Source organism: Mustela nivalis (assembly GCF_964662115.1).
Source record: "Mustela nivalis genome assembly, chromosome: 9".
Classification (NCBI taxonomy): domain Eukaryota; kingdom Metazoa; phylum Chordata; class Mammalia; order Carnivora; family Mustelidae; genus Mustela; species Mustela nivalis.
This window is the reverse complement of record NC_139028.1, coordinates 34,119,377-34,143,378: the sequence shown is the minus strand read 5'-3', so window position 1 is coordinate 34,143,378 and position 24,002 is coordinate 34,119,377. Positions and strand designations below refer to the sequence as shown.

At 42.7% G+C, this 24,002-nt stretch overlaps 1 protein-coding gene across 10 annotated transcripts in view; it reads right to left on the bottom strand.

Moving 5' to 3' along the window:
* Positions 1 to 24,002, bottom strand: part of NTM (neurotrimin) — a 943,341-nt gene that overhangs the window by 436,481 nt on the left and 482,858 nt on the right. The window lies entirely within an intron of this gene.

The following is a 24,002-nucleotide window of genomic DNA, read 5'->3' as shown; positions in this document are numbered from 1 at the left end:
TTGGGTTATAAGAGCAGAGAGCTAGCTTTCACATGAAAATGATTAGAATTGAAAAGACACGTGTATGTATTATTCAAACTTCAGTAAGGGTGTCTGGGTCCCAGCTATGTGTCTATCATAAACTCTGAGTTTCCTCAGAAGGTAGACTGACCCAGAGGGCCAGTGCTGGTGTAGTTCTCAGAAGTGCTGCGATCTGGGGCAGTCAGAGGAGTCTAGACCCATGCTTCTATCTAACAATGGTGATCACTGTTGCCACCAATTCATTCCCTAGATCGAAAACAGCAGAAATGACCAGAAATAAAATAAGAACTTCCAGTTTTAAGGATATCCAGGGAGATGCCAACAAATCCATCCAATGTAATACAATTCAGTAAGTACTTCTTAATACCTATCATGTGTTTCCCTTTGTACTAAGTAGGTACTGATAGAATGATAGAGAGTTCATGAAATTGGATTTATTATCTATATCCACATGTAGGTATCTATCCACACACACACATACACATATGTGCATGTACATTTGTATAAATTAGTTCCCAAATCTGGTAATCTACATACTTCTTCCACCTTAAGGTAGAAGGTTTGGGTGGTGGTGAGGGAGAGAGAAATTACCGGCTTGCTTTGAGACAGACCTGTGCTAGTTTGTTTACCTGAATCTCACAACAGCTGTCAGAGGGAGGCATTATTAGCCTACTTTCTCAGGCACGGAAAAGCTAAGTTAACACTTCTTCAGTGCCGTTCATTTGGCTTTGGAAGAGCTGGAGTTCAAACGAGGTGAGTCCCTATTTTTTCTGCTCCACCTAATACTTATTATTGAGTATTCAAAAAGTACACATTCAAAAGCCATTAAATAATACATAATCAATAATCAATAATAACTATTAGTGGAAACCCACCCACCCCCCCCCTGGCTCCTCCTATTATCCTTTCAGCATCCAACAATATCATTTCCTTATCCCCCAAACCTGGCTCAGGAGCCATACATCTTTGCATATGGGATTAACAGGGCTGGACACTGGTCACCATGACTTAACTATAGAGAAGCTCTCCTTTGGAAGGCAAAAGGAAGAATGAGACTTGGAGTTAGTCTTTCAGCTGTCACAAAGGATCAAACACAAGGAATTTGCTTCCTGAACAGCCAGGTTAGAAATTAAGTGCTGAAGGCAAATGAATTTATGTGGATGTCATCCTGGGAATACAGATAGTAACCAGAAAGCTCTGGGTTTGCTTCTGTGACCCCTGAATCTGGCAGGACTTCTTCCCAATATCTATCATCATGCTTCTGTCCCTGGCACCTGGCACTGGACTCCAAAGTCCAGAGCCGTAGGCAGGAAACTCTGTGTGAGGAGATTTTCTGCTAAGCCCCAGCCTGAATGTTCTGTTGCTCAGCTCCAGGCTATTGCTCCTTGTCCTAGCACCAGCCGAGCAAATGAAAAATTCCCGTCCTCATTTGCATTGTTTCCTTGAAGGTATTTATAGCCTGTGATCATCTGCCCCAGAGTCCTCGCCTTCTCTAGACTATAATTTAGCATTACACCCAGGTCCATTAGCTGTGGAACTGAGCGAACACAGGAGCTCCATTGCCAGGCTAGTGCCTGAAAGGAGTTGAGGCTCCTCAAGCCGTCAGCAATGGTAAGAGAAGGGGTGGTGGAAATGTCATTCAGAAATGCTGTTTTTGGTTATCTTTATCGAGAGTTTTATGATTCGTCTGTTGGGTTATGAAAGATTTAGAGATTAGCCCAGATGGCTCTGTGTGTGAGTGTGTGTGTGTGTGTGTGTGTGTGTGTGTGTGTGTGTTGTGCATGGTGAAGGAGAGTGGGGGAAACCAAGTAAAAGAGGGAAATTGATCTTTTTGTGTCTCCTGTCTCTGCCTTTCTACTCCACTATGGCTCTATTCTGCTATTGTTTTTCTTGAAGGTGGCAAAACCAGAAAGCAAAGAAAAACAAATCATAAACACTATGCACAAAAACACAAAAATCCTAAAATGGCCCTTATAACATAGATCACTCAGCTTTCCAAGATTCTAAGGCCACAGACCATTGAAACATGAAGAAGACTATATATGGAATCCAGGGAGAAGAAAGGAATTTGGGACAACTATTTAAGACGGCAAGAGAAGAGCTACAGCTTGAGCCAAGGATCTTTTTGGAAGTTTATCCATAAGTCCCAGAGTAGCTGGATTCATTTCTTCCTGTGATTCAGAAAGTGAAAAATAAAATAAGCATTTTTCAAATAAATAGGATTTTTTTTTTAAAATGTCATCATGAATAAATATTCATGAATTTAAAGCCTACTGTGTTCTTCCAAATCATTACAACTATATTAGCTGATAGGTCAGGATATTTCCCATTCCCATCTTGCCGAAACCCTCTATTTTGCCCTGTGTTGCCAAATGAACTCCATCAAACTTACTTAGGTTTAGGTGCAGGAGTGCTAAAGATTGGTGTTTGAGAGCAGGGAAGGGCATCAAGAAGACTTCAAATTTAAGTGTTTTCATATTTCTAGGAAGGTTCCCCCCACAACACACACACGCAGGAGAGACCCCATGCAGGTTCTACCTTACTAAGGAATCAAGTTTAACATCGGCAGGAGTGGCACCTTGTGGATATCGGGCTTCCTGATGTCTTCCTGATGGCAGTGCTATTTCTGTGAGATTCCTGCCAAGAATACCTGGTCATAAACACAGGTGAGACACACCCAGGTTCCGAGCCATCCTACAGAATTAAAGGTCTGGATACACTGGCAATCCCATAAGGACATGGAAGCCCGAAGGCTAAAGAAGTGTTCCAGATTGATGTAGACTGTGAGTTAAGGTACCTGAATAAAATGTGTGTTACTGGAAAAGATCCTCGGCCAGGTAGGACAGTCGGCAATACGTGAATGAAGTCTGAGGGTTGGAAATCTAGGTTGACAGCATACTGGTTTCCTGACTGGGAGGCTTGTCTATTGGTAAGGAAGATACAGTTCTTGTTTGGGTGAGGTAAACACTGCAGTATTTAGGGTAATGGGGCCTCCATTCAGGCAAGGAGCTCTCTCTCCTTCTTTCTTTGTTTTAAGATACTCCAAACCCAGAAGAAAGGAGTTTAAAAGGCCAAGTATGAATCAATCAAAACGGTCAAGTACACCGACTTGGCTCTTGTCCCCACTTCTGTTTACTTCCTCTGGACCCCTTTTCCTTTCTCTCTCTCTAGCCGCTGCCCTATATGTCCTTCTCAGAGGATGTTTCAACTGGCTCTTCCATAATCCCCAATCCCTCTGATAATGAGTTTTCCTTCTGAGGATACCAGAACCTTAATAGGGAACACTTGAAAAGGAAATGCTTTCAAGCCTCAAAGGAGTCACTCTCCAAACAGAATTTCTGGCAGTTGAAGTAGACGAGGCAACTCTGACACACCTCACCACAGGTGTCAGGAGAACCTTGCCATTTGGGAAGAGGGCAGCCCTGCTGTGGGGACCCGAGATTTCCCAAACCATTCTCCGGACACCTCCATACCCCTTACTCGAAAGGATATTACTCCCCTTTGGTGCCAAAGATAGTTTGGCATAGAGGATGGAATCTCTCTAAGTAGAATTCCACAACAGAGCATTAGAAAGATGTGATAAAATATACACGAGTTATTAAATATTGTCATCAAGTTGAGTAATAAATCAGACGTTTTATGGTTTCTGATTATAAATTCCATTTATTCCGTCAGTGTTTAAAGAAAGAGAAATGGAGACCCAACAGAGATTTAAGCATGCCCGCTACGAGCATATTTCATTAGTGCTGTGCGGCTGCAGCACCCCCAGGAGGAAGCACAGAGGGGCCCTCTCAGGGTGGGCAGGTTCGAGGCCCTGTGTCTCTGGGACTCACGGGTGCAGTCTGTGGCAAGTCAGAACATTCCCGCGAGGTTCTTGTGAGTCAAAAATTCTGGCAGATTCCTTCCAGAAGGGGATTTGAAGACAGCCAACCAACCCCTCCAACGCCGTGGACAGAACCAAGAAAGCAGCAATGCGAGAGTCTGTATGGGTCCTGGCAGGCATCACTGCAAAATGAAGAGCCTTAACAGGAACTACCTGAAAGAGTGGCCACTGCAGATCATGGCCTAAGCACCATTTCAGTATGGCAAGTACCAGTTCAATAAAAATTATACTTTGTGTTCATAGAGCATTTTACAGTTGCACGTGCCATTTTGTTAAAGCTTACACTACCCTCTGGCAGAGCCATAGTTATTTTCCTTCTAAAGACAGAAAATGAGAGTGTCTCCCTCATCCACCCAGGTCTTTCTCAGCTTCTCAGCTCCTGCTGATGCTGTAGTCCCAAGTAATACCTCTTTAAAACTGGTCTGCTGTATGGAGAGAAGATGAGAACAGTTTCCTAACACACTTTATGGCAGAATTTGACCTGTTTTTTGACTTTGGAGTGCCTAATATGCTATTCTTCTAGCAGATTTCTCTAATTATGTTTTGCTTGAGGTAAGATGATGATTAATTTGTCTCTTCATAATCACACACAGGGTGAGTGATAGGGCCAGGCACCTGAGGACAGGCTGGAAACCAGAGACTGGGTATGGCAATCTGCATATGGCGAGAGGGGCGCGGAGCCCTGTGGAGTCAGCCTCTGGACGTGCACCCAGCCACTTGCAGAGTTCCTGGGACCCTATCACAAGTGTGCACAGCAGTATTTAGCCTAATGGGGCCATAGCTGTTGACCCAACAATGTGTGTGCACTCACATATATGTACACAAACCCCCACACAGACTGAGGAGCACACAAGTGCATACTTGTACAACACTCACACTGCTTATTAGACTCTAAGGAGTGTTGACTTTTGGAGAAAGACCAGATAAATCATGTTAGAGAGAGAGAAAAAGGAAAACAATATGATAAAGAAAAAAAATCTACTTTTTCCCCCTTCAAATGCCACGAGGAAATGTCAAGGAAATCGCTTTACTGGAAATAACAGAGAAGTTCAAAACTAAATTGTCAAGTGTTACTTCCTTGGCCTGACTCTCCTTTGCACACAGGGCTCCTCTTCCCTTGCCTATTAGCAGCCTTACTGCCTCTGCTATCAGTCACCCCTCAGGATGCCATTTCTCAGTGCTCTAAAAAAAGGATAAACCAAAGAATAGCCCTTAGAAAGCCTTTCATGATGTGGAATAATAGAGAATAAACAAAAGGACAAAGAAATGAGTGGGTAAGAGATCCTCCTCTGCCAGCTGCCCATATCCATCTCTGAAACAATGTCCATTGGAGACCATGTATGAGAGGTTTATCATCATTTCTGATGATGACATCATCAGAGAGCTTTAGTAAATGATTAATTGTGCAAGGCTCTGTACAGGTCCCTGTAAATAGGGAAGTTCAAGGGATACTTCCGCCTTCTTGTAACTTAAAATCTATCACATATTTCACAGTCTTACAAAAAGGCTTCCTGATTTACTTCTATTACGACAGCAACGACAATAGTACTTGGCTAAAGAACATGGAACAAGAAATTGTTGGCATTGTCCAGATTCATTCATTTATTTATTCACTCGTTCAAAATTACAAAATCAATTCAGAGGCTACTGGATTATGTATCAGGTCCCTCACTGTGTTCTAAAGAGAGCAATGGATAGGGGCGCCTGGGTGGTTCAGTGGGTTAAGCCTCTGCCTTTGGTTCAGGTCATGATTTTATGGTCCTGGGATCGAGCCCCACTTCAGCCTCTCTGCTCGGCAGGGACCCTGCTTCCCTCCTCTCTCTGCCTGCCTCTCTGCCTACTGTGACCTCTGTCTGTCAAATAAATAAACAAAATCTTAAAAAAGAAAACAGCAATGGGCAAACCATGAGTCCTGCCTTCAGAGAACTACTACTCTAAGCTGGGATACCCAATCATTTTGCATTTTCAAGTACAGGAAAACACAATTTTCACATAAAATATTTCCAGGAAGCCTAATATAAGAGACCAATAAAGCACAGTTTTCAGTTAAGTGGGGAACAAGGGATGGTGAGGAAAAGATTCTTCAAGGAGAGAATACGAATCCCATTTTAAGGGTGGTGAAATCAGGCTGAGGCAGGTTGGCAATTTTTCCAAGTCCTGGTTGGCAGGTACAGAGAGCATTCAGGATGTGACACTGATTCTGTTGGAGCTCCAGTCTATACCGGCTTCTGTCCCATTGGGTTCTCAGACACCAAGAGGCTCCAGGAGAGGGAAGCTCACTTCCACTTCACCAAGTTTATTCTTTGCAGCAGTGGCTAGTGTGGAAGATTTCTCTGATTATAATTCACAACTTATTTTCTCATTTCTGCATCTCTATCCCTGGGACAGAAAATTCAAACTTGAACTGACAGTAGCTTTTGGCAGTTTAAAAGGAATGGGGAAAGATATAACCAACAAAGAGAGAGAGAGAAAGAGAAAAAGAGAGAGAGAGAGAGAAGAGAGAGAGAGAGATTGAGATCCTACATTAAGCCAACTGGTAGACCGGGTTGAGAATGCCCAAGAAATAGCAAAGTAGACAAGGTTTAACTACACTTCCCAAAGTCAGGGCCCCAATATTTGCATATTATCATTAGGAAACTCGATCAGTTAAGTGCATTGAACACTAGATTTAAAATGGTGTCATATGACGCTTCACCATATTTCTTTAATGAAGAACATCGTTCTGTTATTTTGCTACCGCAGTTGTTTTGCTTTTAATAAAGGCAATTGGAAAACTAAGCATCATGATGAAAACAATTCATCTTGAAAGAAATCATTTAAAATCAGAATGAAAAAATGTGATTATATGCAGTATGTCACGTGCCATAGTTTCATAGCCTTCATTCTCTGCCTGCTGGACTGTCAGTCAAAGTGACAGACACCATATGTGTGCAGAAGGAAAAGTGGTGGGACACATTTTCCCCAAACCAGCTATACTCTGGGACTGTAGGTAAGACCAAGAAGGCCTTACATATTTTCTTTTCACATTGAAGCAGCCATGAAGGCATGATACTAAATACTCCATTGCTGGTTTTAAATTTGACTCAATACCCAATGATTCGATGACACAATTCATTAACCAAATTTTAGCGGTACAAACTTCCAATCTAGTCTGCCGTCCACTGATGGGAGAATGTAAGTCACCAGACTGGATGTCTTCTTAAATACTACAATTGCATTTTGTCCCCATCATATGCATCAACCCCATTCTTCCAACTACACTTGTACACAGGCACATTGATACACCGACTCCAGTGGAATTTTTTCACATTTTCTGAAATTGACATAGAAAACCAGAAAATGACAAGTAACTCTTTGGCAATCTGAGCAGGAAGGCTGTCATGAGAAGGAGAACCGATGAACATAGATCATGGCCGAACAAGCCAATATGTGAGGCAGCCACTGGCCCTTTCAGGGAATCAAGACAAATGAAAGGAGGTAGAAGCACACTGAGAAATTGACAAATCTGTCCCTTCCTAAGTGTGTCAATAGCTAAAACTCCTTGTGCATAATCTTTCTGAAACTTTTCACCCAAAAGCCAGATACTGCTGAGTCCCAGGAAAATGTAATGAGGACTCCCTCAAGGTTAATGAAAGGCTGGCCTGAGCACCTGAGTTCTGCTTTCTCACCTGTTTGTATATAATCTGGGCCAGATCTGTCTGAACCTACTCAACTCATGCTGGAGGATGTATGGAATTTGGTGACAGTGCACCCAGTCGAGAAGGATTGGGTAATAAGACGTCTTAGGAGCACTAAGGCACAATCCAATAGCATGAAAGAATGAATGGAGCTTCTGAACATGCCAAGGGAGTTCTGCATGTGTACATAGCACATCTTCATGAAGAGCGTTGAAATCCCTTAAAGGCACTGACAGTTTTTCCCAGTTTTAGGACTGAAATTGGCTGAACCTCTTCATTCTTAATTGGGAGAAACTGCAGGAGCTGCGGGGAAACAAGAGGCAGAAGACAAGGTACATGACGAGAAAGGAAAGACTTAGGGGACCAGTAGTTCCAATGCAGAGAGAAAAAGCAGAAAGTCTCCCCCAGAGAACTGGGGGCACAAGGGCCTCCAGGAGTAGGGACTAAGTGGATTCTCTCCAGAGGGGAGGGGGAGGGTGAACAGCTGACAGGAGCAATACTGTCACCATGTTTCTCCTTGGATTAATTGGAAGAAAACAAGCCCATAATGCAAAGTATTCATATTGATAAACTATTTATGTGAGTTTATACAAATCAATTAATAAACATATCAGAGGCAACAATGTATAAACGATATTTCATGGCTAATAGCTATAGTTTCAGCATAAAAATATAAAAACCCATTATAACAATATCCAGTCCTGCTGTGTCTGCCTGCCTATGATACCTCCACTTCCTCAGAAGTCACTCATTGCCTCAGTGGTTTTATTTATTTACTCATAATTTATATTCCACCTACTTAGAAAAAAGGGTCTGAGACAGCTTGCAATGTTAAAATATATATAAAGCAGAATAGCTAAAAATGAAAACAGGAACACAAGCCGGTAAAAATGAACAAGGAAAGAAATGTATCAGGCACCACCTGGGCTGGGCAACTGAGCCCTAAATTTAGCTCCGAGCTGTGAACGCTAAGAGGGACAACGTATGTTGGTTTCAGTGTTCTCACTGATTAAAACAGAAGCAAAATGGCTCACATGATCACACAAAGCCTTTCCTGGTACTGTTTAGCATGTGCAGCAACAGAGAATAAATGGATCATATTTTTGGCTACAGTTTTATAAAACATAGAACAATGCTTTCAGACGGGCTTTCTTACTCCTGCTCCTTATGGATGGCAGCTTGCAGATTCTGTATTTAGGCTAGGTCAGGTCCCTAAGTAGGCCCAATCATAGCAGCTTCTACCATGCCTAGCACAGTGGTTCTCAATCAGGGATGCTTTTGAAAGGTGGGTCTTAGTTTTCATTTCAAATATTATGATTCAGAGGGATTCAGTGGGATGGGGCACTCAAAGATATCATTAATAAAATTAAATATTGAGCAGTACGCCCAGGCCATTTCTAAAGTTCCCTCCTGATTGGGAAGCACTATACTCTGGGCTGAGAGTTTCATTTCAGCCATTTTCTCTCTGAAAATTGGCTTCTAAATTTTGCAAGTTGGCCTCTTTTTATCAGCACTTTTTTGCCTTGAACGTTCAAGGGCGACAGAAGTCCTTGAACCTTGGAAACCATAATGTAGCTTATGGCTTTGTGGTGGGGAGAGAGAGATCCTGCACAAAGCTACAAAGAAGCATTGCTTAAAGAAGAGCAGTAATTTCCTCTCAGCCTGGTGTCAGATCTGGAGCTAAGCTCTGCAGAAACCCACTGGGGCTGGTGCATCTACCAAGCAAAGCAAAGACTTCCAAACCTTCTACTCAAAGAGACCTGGCATTCAGAAGACAACTGATATTCACCAGACACCATTCATTGCCAGCCATTCTCCACCTAGAACTTGGAGATAGCATGCTTATCCCATTTTGGTAATGAAGAAACAAAAGTTCAGAGAAAGTCCTCTTCTCAATATCAAACAGGAAGTCACTGGTAAAACCAGGATTCGACTCAGTTCAATCTAAACCCAAAACTCATCTACTCTTTTTCTACAGTGACTTCACCTTGGAACAATTTTTTTTTTCCTTCCCTTAGGGTTTTGCCTTTGCAGGAATAGAGTAAAAGGGACTAGTTCAAAGCAAAAGTTCTATAGTCAGAATTTGTAGGCTTCTATCTTAACGTCATCTCTTGAAGGTTGGGGACACTAGTAAGTTACTAACACTTTAACACTTTACATGCCTTAGTTTTTCATTTTGTGAGATTAGGATGTGCCTTGTAGAATCTTGATATGAATTAAATGACTCTGACATAGCACATGGTCAGGAATTAGTAAATGTCTGCTGACTTTTTTTTAAAGATTTATTTATTTGGGAGAGAGAAGAGGAAGAGACAGAACATGTACATGCACACATGCAAGCAGGAGGAGGAGCAGAAAGGGAGAAAGGATCTGAAGAAGACTCCTTGCTCGACTCAGTGTGGAGTGCAGTTCTTGGCTTTATCCCACAATAACGGGATCAAAACATGACCCCAAACCAAGAGTCGGTCACTGAGCAGACAGAGTCATCCAGGTATCACTAAATGTCTGCTGATTTAAAGGTCTAGTAACAACAGAGTTGTTTGGGATCAAGAAGAGATGAGTGAGAACCAGCCTGTGATCCCATCACAGTAATGGTCTAGAGCTAGATGGGCCAAAGTGTAGCCATAAGGACCACCCATATCCCACCAGGAATTCTGGGAGCTATTTTCGATGGGGAAGGACAGGGACAGAGAGGGAAGGGATGAGACAGCAGCAGCAGACTTGAGATCCACAATTAAGTCTTCTAAATTATCACCAAAGGTTCCTTCTGTTTCTAGAAGTCTATAGTCTTACAAAGAATAAAATAAAATGAGAACATAAATTTTTAGAAATAGCATTCGGGAGGCTGAAAGCTGGCATCAACTAAGCCATGTGAAACAATTTTAAATTTTATTTGGTTCAAAAAACGAGTAAGGAAAGGACAGACCAACTTCTTGGGAAAACTAAAGAATGTGTTAACAGACGTCAGAGACAGAACATCTCAACTCCTGGTTTGCTTCCATATTGACCTTAAAGGAGAAGAGAAAAACCTTCAAGCTCTGAAGGGTAGAACGATTAATGTTAGCATTACACAGTGAGTGATAGACCGGGGAAGGACTTTCTCTGAGACAATGGTTTTTCAGATTAGTGGTGGGAAAGGTGAGCTGGCAATAGGTTTCTGCCTGGCCACAAAGTCCATGGTACCTCTCTCAGCCAACAGGGATGGGAAAAGGCCATGTTTGCCACTAGGGGGCAGTGCAAAGATTGGAAAATAAATCTACGGATCCTCACTAAAGCCCACAATTATGGGCTAAGGAAACTGAAGGCACTCTGGGAGTGACTGCTCATGATCATAGGACTTGTCAGAGGAAAAGACAGGGGTCTCTTGTCTTCCATTTCTGAGCTGGGGGAAAGACCATTATAAACCGCTTCAAATTGAAGCTTAGCTAAGAAAAAAGCATAGAAGAGCACATTTTTTTGTCTCCATTTACCCACGACCCTTATTTAGTTCTTATGTATAATAGTAGCAGGGAAAGGATAAGGTGAGTCACCTTCAAGATAGGGGTTAGGTGCCCAGGAACCACACTGTGTATAAAGGGCAAATTATAGAAGAGCTGTTTATGTGAAAGACCTGAAAAGTTCAGAGCAAGAAATGGATATTTCAGGACAGCTTCATAGAGTAGCAACATAAGACAGAGAAATCTAAGGAGATGATGGGATGCCATTTGGAAATGAAATCAAAGAACATTGGGTGTCTGGGTAGCTCAACTGGTGTAGCGGCTGACTCTTGGTTTCAGCTCAGGTGATCTCACAGTGCTGGGATGAAGCCCAGTGTGACCTCCAAGTTCAACCGGGAATCCTCTTAAGATTCTTTCCTTCTACTTCTCCTGGCACCTGCTAACTCTGTATATCATTCTCTCTCTCTCTCTCTCAAATGCATAAATAAAATATATAATTTTTAAATTTTTTGAAAAAGATGAATTAAAAAAAAAAGGAGCAGTCACAAAAGTGGAAAGACAAAGCTCAGGGGGTCCATGGGAAATGGGGAGGAGCTCCAAGTGGCTCTTGGAGGAGCAGAGCAGAAGAGTTACTTCAGCCGGTGCTGGGAAGAGGGAGTTGTTCCCAGACCAGAGGCCAGGCTAGGTAATCTAGGCTGGATTCTGCAACTGGCAGTGAAGTCACTGAAGAGTCCGAGCCACCTGATGTGGCCAGAGCTGTGAGTAGGGCAGATGGGCCTGCTGGTGGCCAGGAGGTGGATGGGAGCAGGAGACAGTGCCTGCAGCCTCACTGCCTAGGACAGAATTAGAGGAGCAGGCATGTGAGGTAGTAAGGACTTTCTTGGAGGGAAAGGAAAGAGAGATGGAAGAAGTGTTCTGATAGAACTTGGCCCTAGTAGGTCCAGTTGGGTAGAGTAAGGGACACATCAGGGAGCTAAGCTCCATTTCCCCATTCCCTCATCTGTGAAACAAAAGGGATACCTCCTGCTCGAAGGTTCCACCAGACTGGGGAGTTCTAATTTTAGCTGTGGCACTGACAGGCCTTCAAAACCAAAATCACAGACAGAAGCAAACAAGCTATTACTCAAAAGCAAACTGCAATTCAATAAATTGGCCAAAACAACATGGGCTCCTTAGTGAAAAAAAGGGAAGTCTTAGGTATGTTCAGGATTTGCTTGCTCTCCATGCAGATAAGGTGTGATCTGCCCTTAACTCTGGTATTCAATAGGATAATTACTTCAGAGGTCTCCTGCAAACCCAAAGACTCACCTCTTTCAATCTTGTACCTACAGCACCATCTGCTGGTGTGGGCCTCTGTGGCCTGTGATCATGCACAAAAATCTGCATTTTGTGCATTCTGTGCCCTGAAAACCACCTTACCACACCCTGTTCCCTGTGATGAACGCATGTGCATGCACACACACACAAAGCACATATACTCACACACACAGGTGCACATAAAGACACACAGATGCACACACATGTAGATACGTGTGTACACAAGCTGCAAATACACAGCATCCCTGCTCTAGCCTGTAAGGCCTCCCTGCTAGTTCCTCCCACTCTGCATTCTGGGTTCCTGAGGTCTGCTTCCCGGCAGACCCTGGTATTTCTGTTGAACCCCACCCATTCCCCAGCCAGGATGCAAAGTACAAATGACAGACAGCCAGGACGGCAGTATTTGCGAGGACAAACAGTTGGACATCTGAAAAGTTAATTTGCTGGTTAATTTACTTGCAGACTGCTAATTGATCCTGCAGTTCCCTCCTACCCTCTGCTCCCTAGTCCAAAAGACCCAGAAGGAAGGAGACTGGCCCTCTTTACCCCATCTGTGTCCTCTCTCTATCTTGGCAGCGGCACACAGTATCCTGCTCTCATTCCAGAAGAATCAGGAACACAACCTGGTGCCTCCAAAAACATTTCTTATTAACCCACTTTCCCTAAAAATATCAGTTTGTCGAAAGAATCCCAAGTTCAAATGGATTTTATTTTTAAACCAGAAAAATCACGACACTGTAATGAAAATAAGCACTTTACTAACCTTTTAAGGAAAATACCATCCCCTGCCACAACTCTTAATAGTTGACTCCTGGCAGTAGCCTAAATGATGAATCCACCAACCTGTTTAAAATGTAAGGGAGGTTGTTTCAAAAGTAATCTGAGGGTGTTTCTGACTGCAAATGCAAATTCCTTTGTCAGCGGTCTCTGGCACCATGGAGTGCTCAGGTATTTTTAGTCCACACAGATTTGCACAGGGGAAACATACACATACACACAAAATTAATGCAATGTGGGTACTTAGTTCTGAATATTCATTCTTCTGGGATTTTGGAGATCTGAAAGGAAAAGTAGACCCATTCCTGCAGACAAATGCGTCCATGTCCCTAATACCCTGCTCCTTGGTTTTTGCCAAGATTTGCATCTCCTGGTAGCCCCATTGAGAAATGGGTCCTGTTCATCACCATAGATCAGCCTGGCAGCTCTAAAATAACAGCCAGCAACCTACCTGATCTTGAGTGATGGGGGGGGGGGGCAGCACCCCCAGTAGGCATTCATGTTTCTGTTTTGTTTTGCCCTTGTAAATTTGGGAGGAGACTGAATAGAAAAAGGATGAAAAGGGGTATAGGTGTGTGTGTGTGTGTGTGTGTGTGTGTGTGTGTGTGTGTCTGTGTGTAAGAATCAGAGAGACTGTGGAGAAGCAACTGGCCCCACCAGGCCAGGCCAAGCATAGGAAAATGAAAATGATTATACCAAGGCTATGCTAGTGTTTGTTTGTTTGTTTGTTTGTTTGTTTCAACCAGCTACCAAGAGTAGAGCAGGAGGGAAGTGTTAAGTTGGCTAAGAAAAGTATAGGGATTATAGTAGGAATAGCTTTAGTGCTAAAGACCACCTTAGTCCATGTTAGGTACAACATATTCAGAATTTTTCTGGATAATCCCAATTTCAAATAGCTATTTGTAATATAATTGCAAGTGCATTTGAACTTAGTAAAGCAGGTATTTCAAACTTTTGTCTGGGGTGACATAGGAAAAGACTCTTTGGAGTGAGCAGACCTGGCTTGCACATGGGCTTTTGCCACGTTCCAGCTGTGTGACCTTGAGTAAGCCACATAACTTCTCTGAGCCTGAGCATTTTTTGCATTAAGGAAAATGGAGACACTAGTACCTCCTTCCCAGGGTACTTCTACATTGTCTCCCAGTCGTGGATGCACAGTAAAAAGTGTGTGGCTGTCTGTCTCCCTGCTTAGCCAGAAAAAGCCAGCTGACAGAAGCAAGAGCCTTAGAACCTGGTACTCCAATACGGGATGACACACCAGGGGGCATGTCCTATCAGGGAGAGCGCAGTGAAGAAACAGACCAGCTTTCCTGTTGCTCAAGCCCAGGCACTGCTAGGATCAGACGATCTTGGATTGTCAAAGCCCAGAAACTTGGAGGACAAGGCAAAACTGAGACCAGAGCATGGAAATTAGCAAGAGGCAGATGTCAGCTCAACACTGGGAGAGACATTCTGGCTATGAGAGCTGCCCAACAAAGGACCTGGAGGTAACAAGCTCCCTGTCACCAGTTGTGTTCAAACAAAGCCAGGTAATCCTGGTCAGAGATGGCATGCAGGGAAACTCTTTGATGCAGTAGAAGGCCCAATGATATCAAAATCAAAATTGAATGTTCTCTGGATGCTAAGTCTTTGTTTCTGTGAAAGAGAAAGAGAGGATTGCTACTCCTATTCTCCCTTGAAACCTACACTCTGGAAGTCCCTGGTCCCTGCTGGAGGCAAAGAAATAATAGGAAGCCTCCAGTGTTTCAGAGCCTTGCACTGGGACCATTAAGCAATCCTTTTAGAGCAAGAGGAAGAGGGAGTCTGAGAGTCAGGTTTAAAATGATAATTAGCTTTTGTTATAGTCTTAATTGAAATTGGTTAGTCCAAAGAGAGGCTCTCTTGGGTCAGCACTGCCCATCCACTCTCCAGCAACATTAGGATGAAGCCAGCTTGTGACAAAACTCTAGTGACTGGAATGCTGCCTTGGGCATAGGCATGATTTGACTCTTTCCTGATGGACTCTGTCCTCATCAATTTATTTTGTCTTTCATTGGACTGCTTTTCCCTACCCTCCCCTTTTTCCCTAACTGCTTACACTTTGAGAAGGATGCACACCATTCTAAACTACGTAGTCTTCCCATCTCTTGTATTCAGGGTGATTCTCTGATTGACCGATCTCACTTCCCAACAGTCACTTTTCTTTCCTTCCTTCGTTCACTTGCTCCTTTCTTGCCTCCTCTCTGTCTTTTCTGCCCCCTTGACTTCCCAGGTAAGGTGCTACATCACAAATTAAAGAACCCCATGCATTTTCCTCAAGATTTTGCCTACTCCATTCCTCAAGGGACTCCAGACTCATCAGGTTCCTTCTCAGGGCCTGCCCTAGTGTATCTGAAATTTGATTGTGTCAGGTCATACTGGCAGAACAAGCTCTAGTTTCATTGATACATAAATTGATACATTAAACTGATACATTAAATAAAAATGTATCTGAATGTTTGGCACAAGATCTGGCTAGCCCTCCCAGACAATGAGGCAGCCTGAGCTCATGTTCATGAAGGACAGGAGATCCTGAGCTCATGGATGTTTTTCTGAAAAGGAGAAATCAGACAGGAATAGGAAGGGGGAGGCAGCAGAATGGGAGCTCATAGTGTCCTGTGACCTAGTTCTGTGGGAGTCAGATAAAAAGGCTCTGTGTCTTCAACGTTGTGGTTCGCAGCTGAGCTTAGAAGGAAAGAAAGAGAAAACCCCTCTTTCATGCCATTATTAAATAATAAAGAGGGGTTAAGAAAACCCCTCTTTCATGCCATTATTAATCTGCAGCCCTGGTTTTCACTTTTATTTCCCCCCACTCCAACCCTAGATTGCTGAGAGTCAGTGAAGCTAATGAGTTGGCTGAGTGACGTCAATCATCACTTCCTGGATAGAGCTTGGTGCTTCCTTGGGACACTGAATAGGCCTACCTCTGCACATGACTGTACAATGGAGCCAATAGGACTCCAAGAGCATCTACTAACACTAGGTTTGAGATAAAAGACAAGAACCTCCAGGCACTAGGAAGTGAATATGGAAACATCAAGAGCATGTGAGTGAAATCTTTCTCAGAGGCTGTAGGCTTTGAGGAGCCCAAGTACAGCAGAGGGAAAACACTGTCTGGAATTCTAAGACAAACCTACCTTACATACCCTCCTTTCCTCAGGGCTTGACTGGTCCCCCCTCAACACACATCATGACAGCTTCCATCTGCCAGGGCACCATTCACATGAGAAACATGGTTTTGTGTGGGGTTGTTTTTTGTTTGTTTGTTTGTTTTGTTTTGTTTTGTTTTAAATGAAGGAGGTTGGTATGTAGAGAAAAAAGAATCCTACTTTGGAGTCTAGGGACCCTGGGTGAATTATGAGTTGTTTTCTTACTAAATTTCTGGAGAAACTCTCCTCAGTTCCCTCATTTTAGAAGGGAAAAGCTCTATGTGATGACCTCAATATACCTTCCAGCTCTGAAATTCTAAAATCCTATACAGATATTTGTAAGACATGGAGGATGAGCATTGCAGGTTTTCCTTCTCCTCCATGAAAGACTTGTGAGATTATCTCTGTATATTTTAATTAATTCAGCTAGGTTTATGCTTAAACCTTAAGACAAACATCTAATAACTAACTCGCTAGATTTGGAACCATCTTGCCCTAAAATAGAAAACAAGTTTGCAGCTTCATACCTTGGCTGTCTGGAGAACATGAAATTCCTCCAAAACTCCAGTGTGAGCAAACACCTGAATGTCAGGACAAGGTTTGGAACTAGAGTCTGAGATATGGAAACATCTTTTAAAAATATATTCACCTTCATAAAAAAAGGTCCTTAATACATAACCAAGTGGCTCTACAGTTCAGAATGTGGTCTTGTATCTATTCCCAAGATTAGTTCTGTCTATGACACATCAATAAATATGTTGAGTGGACAAAGAAATGAGTGAACAAATGAATATTGCACGAGAAACATATGCTTCCTGGACAGAAGACTGCCACGCAGTTGCTTTGCTCTGTTGAAGACTCTTTCAGAGATGAGGAAGTTATTATCTTACTGGGAAGCTTTTGTTTGTTTGTTTTTATAAGATTTGTTTATTTATTTGACAGACACAGATCACAGGTAGGCAGAGAGACAGGCAGAGAGAGAGAGGGAAACAGGTTCCCCTCTGAGCAGAGAGCCAATGTGGGGCTCGATGCCAGGACCCTGAAATCATGACCTGAGCTGAAGGCAGAAGCTTAACCTACTGAGCCACCCAGGCACCCCTGTTTGTCTGTTTCTTATTGGGAAAGCAAGTCAGTTAGAAATTGCGGCCTTAAGTAAGACCCAAATTTGACTTTGTGTTTCCTGTACCCTTTGCCCCAGTCCAGGTGGAAATGCATATTCCTTCCTCCACATGTTCTTCTCTCCGTAGCAGCTACCATGCCTCTCCACATTATCCTAATCTTAAGAGCCCCAGATCAATTGATAACTGGCTTTGCAATACACATGCTTCACACACCCTCCCCTTGCAAAGTTCCTTATAGATTTACCTTCAGAACATATTGTATTTAGGCTTATTTTAAACTTAACCCTTGAGTCCTTGAGCCCACAAAAACAACAGCCAATGAGGAAATGGTGAGGGAAATATCTCATCTGGGGTTTGAGAATGGACTCCAGATATGCAGAGCGGGACACTGAAAACCTTCCTGAACACTCATGAAGTGTGAACAGCTCCTAACAGGAAGACAGGATTAACTAGCACTCACTGGTCTCAAGCTGCTACATGTGGCAGTGATCTGTGCCAGGCCAGTAACATTGTATGCAGCTGTGTGTGGCCTACAACACCTTTTTTTTTTTTTTTTTTTTTGCATTCTAAGACATATTCATTAGCGAAATATCAGAAACCTCAGGGGCAGCATGTGCTTCTAATTCATTTTCCAATTGTATAATGAGCCAGAAGTGAAATTTTTAGGGTGAATTTAATTGACCTTTACAGCAACATCAGGCAGATTGGCTTAAATGCTATTAAAGCAAAATGTAACCCGGTGAGACTTTCTGGAAGGTTATTGGAAAATCTATCAAGTTGTGTTTTTTTTTTTTTTCTTAATTTTCATCAAGAAAGGAAAAGATAGATGGAGGACATAGAAAGATGTGCAGACAGAGAAATAGAAAAAAAGAGATGGGAAGCAAGAATGATATGGGCAGCGAGGGGTGAGAGAATGAAATAGGAGAGGGAGGGCAGGCCTCTCACTACTGAGGGATAGTGTTTTAATGCAGAAAGGAAGTTTTTAAAATGTGTAGTTGCCCTACAGGTCACATTGGCATGATTTCCAACACTTGGAATTTGACATCATAGGCTTCCCTTTGCTAACATTTGGATGTCCTGTTCAGGCCCTCTCTACCATTATTAGGGTCCTCTTTCTGACTCTCTTATCCTCTTCACCAAAAGACATGCTTATCCACAGTATCTTCTTCTTATCTTCTCCCATGGGAGAAGCCAGAAAACCAGGCATAAGGCTGAAAAAATCCTCAGGTACTAAGATCAAATCCTTTGGAAAAGCATGGACAGTCAAAGGACAGGATGAAAAAGCCCATAGCAAATAGGGATCATCTTTAGATCATGCCCAATCAGAGGGAAATGGCCAGTGTACCAGGTGAAACCCAGGGTAACCTCGGAATCAGCACCAGCTTACTCACCATTGGCATTACCATAGCCTCTGGCACCCCAGCCTTTTTCATGAGTACAAAGTCAGTAAGATGTGTGGGGAGAAAAATGTGTCCATAAAGAGTATGAAAATCAGGGAATGGACGTAGCCCCACCAGCACGTCCTCCAAGGGAGAGATGGCAAGAACTCAGCAGGTGAGCAAGATGGACAGCCTGGGACCTTGGACAGAGATCCGGGGCTAATGGAGGAGATGAGGGACAGAAGCTGAGGCTGAGCGAAAGACAGGGGGAAGGCATGGCCTCTCCAGAGTCCACACAGGATTATCAGTAACAAGATGAATGGCATAGACCACAGTGCTCTTAATTAACTTCCCACCCGGATAGAACTGGCTTGAAAAATCACGCAGGGCTGAGTCAACAAGGAGAAAACAGTGCTGTGAGCTAGGGAAGAGAACAGTCATCTCAGCAGAAAGAAGTTGATACAGCAGGTCTGAGGCTGCTGCTTTTGAAAGGCCGACTTGCAAGGTTGGCTCTTGACTGATGTCAGGGAGCTTGGATTTTGGAAAGTTTCTACTGTTTTGTAACTAAGAGTAGGTAGGATAAAGTATGATAAATATGATAAACATTTTGTGTGTGTTTGTGTGTGTGTGTGTGTTTAGATTGTTTGTGCAGACAATGTGGTTTCTTCTGGACACCGCCCGACTTCTGAGAGTGTGGAATTTTGACATGCTAAGCAGAGGGTACCTATGTGGCCATGCCCTAATTAAGACCTTGGGCACTGAGTCTCTAATGATCCTCCCTGGGAAAGATCATCACACACCTATTTGTGTGAACAATGAGCTCTGTGTAACTCCTCATGGGACAAGGAAAACATGGGGAATTTGTCTTTGTCCTATATGATTTGGCTGTGTAGTTTATCACATCTCTGTAATAAATCCTACATAGGTATACAAATATATTTGAAGTCCTCTGAATCTTCCTAGGGAATCTCCAAATATGAGGTGGTCTGGGGGACCCCCAACACATCCTGTCTCAATGAAAACTTTCCAGCTGGTTCTTACCTTCCTCCCAGTCCTGAATATCATATCTGCTTCTGAGATTTCTTTTTGATACTGATGGAGGCTACAAATATGAGCCATGGCCCAATATAGATGCATCTCCCCCAGCAGTGACTAAGCTCCCTCAGTGCTCAGAGGACTCTAATAGATACTGCGGTTACTCATATAAAAGAAACACATTTTTTTTTTCTTACCCAGGAACCTACAGAAGAAGGGGGATGAGGAAGAGACAAAAAAGGAGGGGGGAATTGGCCTTACTAATCAGAAAAATCTTTAATAGTATCAGAAAAAAAAAAAGTAAAAGAAAAGGGAGATTTCTGGAATGGAAATGCAAAATATCTCAGAGTCTACCTTTTTTTATCACGATAAACCACAGTGTCCTCTTTTTGATAATGTTCATTGAGCACTTATAGTGTACGAGGCCGATGAAAAGCCCTTTATATATATGGATATTGGGTAAAATTTGTAACAGGATGTGATAGATAACAGACAATAGTGTTCCTTTTTTTTTTTTTTTTTTTTTTTTTAGGTGATAAAACTGAGAGAGAGTTTAAATAATGTACCCAGATCAGAACTGGTAAGTGATGGAATCAAGACCCCATCCAGATGTGTTCTTCAGGAAGACAAGATAAGTCTCCGACATAGTGACATCCTTACACTCAGTATTATTAGACTAGTGAAATATGGTTCATAAAGGGGAAAGGGAACGCAGAACATGACTCCTAAGGGGACACTTTAAAAGGAACAAGAGGTTGTCTTACCTCTAATTGTTCCTAAATACACCTGAATTCTTAGTAGCACATGTAAAGAAAACCATCTGAGATACCAAGAAAGCTGTCTATTACCTCCAGATTTTCACTCCTTTATATAATTTTAAAGAAATAAGAACTTTCTTAAAAACTTAATTTTTAATGTTTTGGCTTTTTTATTTCTTATATATTTTAGCTTTTATCTTTTATGTTTAATCTTTCCTATGGTCAGAATTACAGGCATACAGAGAATTTTCAAAGTCAGCACAAAATATTTACTAAATGTTGAACTGTGTGAATATACCTTTGTATCCCCTGAGAAGGATACCTGGCACCAGGAAGTTACCTAACATATGTGTCAGTTGAAGGGATGGACGGACAGATGGATGGATGGATGGATGGATGGATGGATGGAGAGATGGATAGATGGTGGGTGGATGGATGCTTGTGTGAATGGGTGGATGGACGGATGGATGGATGGATGGATTGATGCTAAAGATTTAAACAGACTTTGCAAATTGAAACCATTTCCTAGGAGTGGAGTGTGGCTTCTCTCCCTCATATACTCCACTAGCCTTGGATCCCTGTCCAAGGTCCTGGGCTGTCCACCTTGCTCACCTCCTGAGTTCTTACCATCTCTCCCTTGGAGGATGTGTTGTTGGGGTTGCATCTATTCCCTGATTTTCACCGTGACTAGGTGAAGTTGTGATCATTATGTTCCTGGTTTTCTGGACTAAGAATAAATTAAATTCAAGGACTGACTGCCCCATTCACTTCTACACTTAACATGCCTGAGGTATTCCATTTAGAAGCAGGGGTGGAGAAATGATGTGACAAAGGAATGGAGTTGTCTGGATTGCTTGGGGATTTACAAGGAAGAATTAAGTCCTACAGATTGTTTGCTGGTCTTTTGCCCTCCCAGTCCATATTTCAGAAAGGAGGATTCAAACATGTGGGTTCCCAGCTGCTAGGGCTCAGCTTTCTATAGAGTCTGCTGAAGTGAAATCAGTGAGCCAAGATGTCCATTTAGGTGAGAATAAAGCACATACAACTGCTCTTGTCTCCCTTATAGGACTTTTCTAACTCAGTATCCTATTTTTATTTTTTTAAAGATTTTATTTATTTATTTGACAGACAAAGATCACAAGCAGACAGAGGCAGGTAGAGAGAGAGGAGGAAGCAGGCTCCCTGCTGAGCAGAGATTCTCCCCCTCCCATGTGGGGCTAGATCCCAGGACCCTGAGATAACGACCTGAGCTGAAGGCAGAGGCTTAATGCACTGAGCCACCCAGGGGCCCCTCAGTATCCTATTTTATATGGATGTAGCCCACCAGTGCGTAGGAGCTTCCTTGGTCTCATAACTGTGGCCATTTATGCATTTATTGATTTATCAAACAAATACTGAGCTCCTTCCACAGGACAGCTTCTTTTGTAAGTAATAAAAATATAATGATGACTCAGACAGGATCCCTATCTATTTGTAACCCAATGGGAGCAACAGATAAATAATTCAATAACTGCAAAACAGTATGTCTAAAGGTATGAGTGTGTGTGAGGAGGGAAGGGAGGGGAGGGAAAGAGGAAGGGATGAGAGAAGGAGTGAGATCTACTTATTCTGGGAAGTTTGCAAGCTTGTTGGCATACTAACTGGTGGAGGCATGGCCGAGAAGGAGAAATTAAAAACTGTACCGATAGAGAAGAGCGTGTGTGAGCAGGTGGGAGTTAACATCCCAGGAAAACGCAATCACATGTACAAAAATCATAAAACAATTTGTGTAGCTGGAATCCCCAAGGGCTGAGGACGGTAAAAGTTAGCCAGAGAAGGAAGACAAGGAATAGGGAGTGGGAAAAGTTGAAGAGTGGGAATAGAGAAGTATATAGATGGAAGATTTGTCAGGAACCAGACAACAAAGGGCTTTTTACAGTACACGAAAGTGTTGGGGCTCTTTCCTGCGGATAATGGGAAGGCATTGGAATAACTTGATTAGATTTCTATTTTATAAAGGTCACCTAGGAGAAGGGCGGTGGATGACTGGAGGTGGGTGAGCCAGGAGATAAGAGACTAGTTAGTAGACCATAAAGTGGGTTAGACAAGAGATAACGGGCCAGGATTCAGGCTTTAGCAATGGGAATGGAAAAGGCATTTGCGATGTCATTTAGTGGGGGCTGGGGGAGGGAGAATTCGTGACTGGTTTTCAAATTTTTCAGTTTGTCTTGCCTGCTTGCCTTATGGGAGTTATAAAGAACAAAACAAGACTCCTACCCCCTGGACAGAACATACAAAAAGGCAAAGACCACAGCAAAGAGTCATATGAAGGCAGAGACTCTTGAGTACCACGGGGGAGGAAAGGGGATTGCTTCCAGCTGTGCTTAGCTCCTGTGGAGCAGGAGATGGGTAGCACTGAGATGGACCCACAGGGAGAGGATGGCCCAGGAGTCAGGTGACAAAGGGCGCAACAATAGGGAGAAGGCATGCTCTGAGCCGGGTATTAAATGACTTTAGGAGACAATATATACATGGGGATTATGGAAGATACACATGAACTAATAGAGGGTGAAGGAATTTAAATGACAGGTTAAAGAGTTAGAACTTTCTTATCTGGGCCAGTGTTTCCTAAATCTGTTCTGTGGAAGGCCTGTGTCGTGGGAGACATTTATAACTGCTTTGCAAAATGAGAGGATTGCGGTTAAATTAAGTTTGGAAAATGCTGAATTAAACCAAGTTTAACAAGTTCTATTACTAATGGACTTCTTAGATATTTGAATATTATGTACAAAGAGGAAAGAGGATCAAAAGTGACAGAGAAATAAGATAAAAGGAAAAAAAGCCATTTGTTGGTTCTAGCCCCAGCTCTCGGGCTGTTTAGATGTGCGACCCTGAGCAAACCATGGAAACCTGTCTGGGCTCTAACACTTTTATTATAAAATGGGCTGTCAGACTAGGTGGGTGGTCTAACATGTGGAGATTCCTCCAGTGTATCAGAGCCTCTGAAGATGCTCCCGCCTATTTTCAGTGTTCCAAATATATGTAATATGTTAAAATATATATTATGTATAATACTATGTGTTATCTAGAATATGATATACAAATGGATACATTTATCTATAAAGGAGAGTTGAACCTAAATAATAAGATGTGTTTTTATTTTTTCTGGAATCACAGAAACTCAGCATGGTAATCCTGGATAGTGTTTTGTTTTATTTTTAAGATTTTATTTATTTATTTGACAGAGAGAGACACAGCGACAGAGGGAACACAAGCAGGGGGAGAGGAAGAGGGAGAAACAGGTTTCCTGCTGAGCAGGGAACCCGGTGAAGGGCTCAATCCCAGGACTCTGAGATCATGACCCGAGCTTAAAGTAGACACTTAATGACTGAGCCACCCAGGTGTCCCAATCCTGGATAGTTTTTATAGTAGATCATAAGATTGGTGTGTG